Here is a 5,859-nt window from a genome sequence, read left to right as displayed (position 1 = left end):
TCAAGATTGTAGTTGTCTCTTATTGTTGTTGCCTTCAAATCCCAACATTCAGGAAGAGCTAACAGGAATTTGAGGTTTGTATCTTCAAGATCATACTCCTTATTTACTAATGACAAGTCATTCAAGAGTTTGACAAATCTATCATATACATCAGTCAATGACTCATTAGTCCTAGAGTCAAAGTGTTCATACTCTTGAGTGAGTATTGTCTTCCTGTTCTTCTTAACTGTTTCAGTTCCTTGACACCTTGTCTCCAGTGCATCCCATATCTCCTTAGCAGTCTTGCAGTTGATTACCCTGTTTGACATTACATTATCAATGGCACTATGCAATAAGTGACATACCTTGGCATCCTTAGCAATAGATGCTATATCTTCAGCAGTGTAATCAGTCTTTTCCTTTGGTACGGTCATTGCTGCTTCACCTGCAACTACAACAGCGAGCTTGGTAGGTTTGTGAGGCCCTTCCCTGATTCTATCAAGGTATTCTGGATCTGTTGCTTCCAGAAACATGGTCATCCTTACCTTCCATATGGGATATTCAGATGGTCTCAATATGGGAACTCTGATAGTCTCATATCGACTCTGAGTTGATATCTTTGATGATTCCTCAGTTTTGGTAGGCTTAGTTGGAGTTTCTGTGTCAGACATGATTGTGTTTGGATCTTTAACTGTATGTGTGTTAACAGATAGCTCTGATACCACTTGTTAGGTCACACTTTCACTGTAGAGGGGGTGAATACAGTGTTTATTACAATCAAATCAAACTTCAAGAACTTATGTAACAGAAAACAAACTTTATTTAAACAATAAACTCTGTTACAATCTGGAACTGTTATCTCTCAGTGATGAACAAAATATCACGAGAGCTTCTAGAGTTATAATAAATAATATTCTCGATAATGATAACACCTCTAGTGTAAACTCTATTTCTGTGTTTATATACTACACAGTTACAAGATATTCGCTAATTGATATGGAATATAATTCTGCTTCCTAAAATATATCAATCAGATATCTTCTATTCCAAGTATTCCATTCTTCACGGAATTCCTTCTTCATGCATATCTCTTCTTATGTTTATCTTGATCTTCTTAACTTTAATCAGCTACTGTCCTTATCTGATCGTCCTTCAGCACTTAAGTTCTGATATCTATCTCCTGATAACATAAGTACTGATATCCCTTAAGTTCTGACTTCCAGTACCTTAAGTTCTGACTTCCAGTATAAGTACTGATCAGTTAAGTACTGATTTGTTCTGTTCAAATAAGATCTGAAATCTAAACATAAAACATATTAGCCATGACATTATCAAATATATCTAACAATGAACCAAACCAGTTACACTAGGCGTCAACAGCTTATGAAAGGAATCTGGGTATTATTAACAGAAGAATTGTTAAGTTGAGGAACATACTTGGATTAAACATTTGTCTGTTAAAATACGAGAAGAGGTGCGAAGGGTATACAGTTAAACAACTCGAGGGATTGGCCAAGTTCAAAGTTTAACTGTTAACTTAAATAAATTTATTTAATGGACTTTAATATAATTTTTAATAAACTTAAACTGATTTATTTTATAAACTTTATATAAGTTTATTTTATAAATATAAGTTTGTTTATTTAAATAAGTTATATTTAAGTTTTTTTTATAAATTAATTTACTTACAATTTAAACTTAAATAAAAAGAAAAATAAAGAAAAAGAAAATAAAAAAGGAAAAAATAGAAAACAAAATAAGGGAAAAAACAAAAAAAAAAGAAAAAGAAAGAAAAAGAAAAACAAAACAGAAAATGAAAGGGAGGTAGGGGGTCGCAAGTTAATAAACTTGCAAATGTTTTGTAAGTAAAAGAAGCCCCCTAGTGGTCGTCAGTTAGGATGTAAGGAGCAAGTCGTAAATTTTCCTAAGTGCTACAAATAACCCTACCCTCCTCGTCGCAAGTTAGATTATATGGAAATAAACTAAGTACAACTTGCACTACCCTCTAGTCACAATTTAGGTTTTTATTGAATAATTCTAAGTACAAAAGTTCTCCCCCTGGTCGCAAGTTACAAGAAATACCCCTGGTCGCAAGTTACTCCTCAACCACAATTTTATTGTACAATCAATTAATTTATGTGGTTCAACTTTAACCACATATTTGAATTGATATAAAGTCTGCACTCAAGAAGCATTCAACAATTGGAATTATTATGTATTTTTATCTTCTTCTCCAAAATAACGAGAGCTGATAAAACAAGAAGTAAAGGTTTACAGTGAAGCTAAAGCACCTTGAATATCCGTTTAACTTCTTACCGGAGAAACGTTATAATGCCTGATTTAACTCTTGTATATTCTTAGGGGCATTATAAACGTTACCCGGTAATTAAATCCTTAGATAAACAAAAATTAGATCATTATATATGATTTAATTTGTTGATCTTTGTAGTAACTACGAACTTTGTTGTTTTTAGATTGTAACCGGTTAATTTATTTACCGGAGTGTAGCAACACCCTCGCGAATTTATATATGAATATATATTTTCCTGAATATCTTGTGTTCCTCGTTTTATTGTTCCATACACTATTCACCTTAAGAATACGGAACCACTAGCTGGACGCTAAATTATTTATCCGCAAAAGATTCGAAAGAATTTTTTAATTCAGTGAATATCGTATTTAACTCCGCTTCTATGATACTTCGGGACCTAACAAATTCAAATATTTCTCATATTTCAATTACTTCTTTTTATTTGATAAGATATCTCGATTATCATTTTCATTTATTTTTTGACCATGTCTTACTTGACACTTTAATTAAATGTTTGTTTGATTTCTGACTTTTACATCCGCATACATTTTGCAATAATAATAATTATAATAATAAGGTAATATTGTGGTATGCAATATTGATGTTAAATTAAATTTTAATTTATTAACAATTAATTGGATAGTTTTTATGAAATTATTATAGTCAAAATTCGAAAACTCTATAAAAAACTAATAAACTCGATAGAAACCGGATGAGCTCGAAAACTCGATTAAAACTCATTATAAAACTTGATAACTTCGAACACTCGTTAAACTTGAAAACTCGATAAATGCTTGATCTTGACTCGTATGGTAAACAAGTCGAGTTCGAACACAATTTTGGGCTCGGCTCGAAAATTGAGCACAAATTTGAACACAAATTTGACAAGTTTAAATCCCGCTCGACCTGACTCAAATTACATATATCTAGAATAACATAATGTTTTTTTTGAAAATAGAATAACATAAATATTAATCTTCTTTTGATAAATATGAATTTTATTATGAGTTTTTATATTATAGGTAATGTTTAAACAAATTGCTTAGTACAAATATTTTATGACATTATTTAAAATTATTTTATGTTATATAACATGAGATAACAATTATGCATTTATCTTCTATTACTATATATTAAATGGTAATATAAGAGCAAAGATTGCCAAGAAAATTCATAAAAATTAAAAATGTGGTGAAAATACAAAATACCACATTTTCATAATTTATTGAAAAATAGATGAAATTATGTTATTTTTAGGATCGAACCCGTGACCATTCAGGAAAATTCATGTCATATTCATTGTACTACGTTCCATTTTAAGTTTACTTTATAAATTTTATTAGATTACTACTGGTGGCTCTTGTCATCTTTTCTTTTTTAATTATAACTTGTAAGCAAATAAAATTTTGATTTATATTATTCATACAACTCCTCCTCGTAATTTTATGGTATATTCAATCATTTTTATATTTTTTTTTATCATACTTGTATTTTTCTAATTAAATATTAATTATTTTACTAAATTTTATATCTTATATTTTTTATGCAACATTACATCTTCTCTTATACTTTATCTTAGTTAGCCAAGATACATAAAACATAATATTGAAATTTATGCGAAATTACGACTCTAATCCTACATGTCAAAAAATATAAAAATAACACCCCTTTATTATTTTTAGAAAAAAATACAAATTTTATACTACAATTGGGTAAAATTCATGTTATACCAAGTTTGCATTCAGTTTTGAATTTACTTTATGAATCTTATTAAATAAATCTTAATGTCTTCTGTTACCATTTTTTATTTCCAATTTTAACTTTTCTGTGATTAAAATATTAATTTATAATATTTATATAATTCCACTTTTTTAGTTTTTAGCTTTATGGTATATTCAATAATCTTTTCAAATTCTCATTACACTTGTAATTTTTCACTTATATAGATATAAAATATTATGTGAATTGTTATAACTTATTTTTTATGTAATTATATATCTTTTATTATACTTTTTTGATTTAGTCAAATATTGATACATAAAATATAATATTAAAAATTTATTTAATATAAGTAACATATTAAAAACTTGATTTAGTTTGAGAAATCTTAAAATAAATAACTTATAACTTAAACTGAATAAGTGACTTATAAGTAGAGATGCACAAAAGGCCCACCGGGCCGTGTTTTGACCGGGCCTTAAAAAAGTAGGATTTTGACCGGGCCGGGTTTTTCGGGCTTGGACTTTGACCGGCCCAGGTCGGGCCGGGCTTTCTGAAAATGTCAGAGCCCGTTTGGGCCCTCGAGGCGGGCCTAACCGGGCTTTTTTCGGGCCATATCGGATCGGGCCGGGCTTTTTTCTTATTTAAATCGGATCGTGTTTTATTAGAAATTCCGAAGACTACATATGTTAGCAACTAGATCATCGTAAAAATATATTAGTTTACATGAAATATTTTATGAAAATATTACTTCGTTGAAAATATTTAAGTTCGGCAAAAAATAAATATGTTTTATCATTGTTATCCAAATATATATAGTGTACTTACTATATCTTCTTTCATGATTTATGCAATGAAGTATATAAATAATATTATTAATCACAAATATGTAAATATATATGCGTTTAAAGTATTATTTATATTTATAGTAAATGTGAATTCATAAATATATAAGAAAAATATATTAGAATAGTCAGATTTTAACGGGACTTTTTTGGGCTTTTAATTGGGCCGGGCCGGGCCGAAGCCCGGGCTTTTAACCGGGCCGGGCCGGGCTTGGCCTCAAAATATAGGGCCCGTCGAGGCCCTAAGCCCGGGTCGGGACCGGGCCGGGCTTGACCGGGCTTTGACCGGAACGGGTCAGGCCGGATTTTCGGGCCCGGGTTTTTTGTGCATCTCTACTTATAAGTAATAAGTTGATGAATGCTTATAAGTTATACAAGTGTTTGGATAATTTTACTTATAATTCAGAGTTTTTTTTACTTAAATGGACTAAAATAAATAATTTTTTATAAAAATTATCTTAATTCCTATATTTTAAGTTCGATTAACATTTTATAAATTTTTTTTAGAACTAAAATTAATAAAAAAGTGAAAAATCAAAAATAAGTTGAAAAAAGTACGTCGTTACCAACATTCAACTTATCAGCTTATAAGTTGAAAATTAAACTTATAAGTTAGGTCGACAAACACTCGTCGATTAGCTGTTGCGGGCTTATAAGTGATTAAGCTGACTTATTAGATGTTTCACACATGCATATGTGTTGCATCTTATTATTCGTAAATTATAATTTTTTTAAAGTGAGCAAATTAGTGTTGAAATTATTATTACACAATACAATAACCATTTCAAACACTTTGTTTTGTCCAATTTATTTCTTAAATATTTTTTTTGTAATATACCTGTTAGGTCACACACACACTGTAGAGGGGGTGAATACAGTGTATAGTACACTCAAATCGAACTTTAAGAACTTAAGTAACAGAAAAAAAACTTTATTGAAACAATAAACTCTGTTACAGTATGGAACTGTTACCTCTCAGTGATGAAGAAATATCACGAGAGCTGC

Source organism: Apium graveolens, chromosome 3 (assembly GCF_009905375.1).
Source record: "Apium graveolens cultivar Ventura chromosome 3, ASM990537v1, whole genome shotgun sequence".
In the NCBI taxonomy this organism is placed as follows: domain Eukaryota; kingdom Viridiplantae; phylum Streptophyta; class Magnoliopsida; order Apiales; family Apiaceae; genus Apium; species Apium graveolens.
This window is presented reverse-complemented; position numbering follows the sequence as displayed.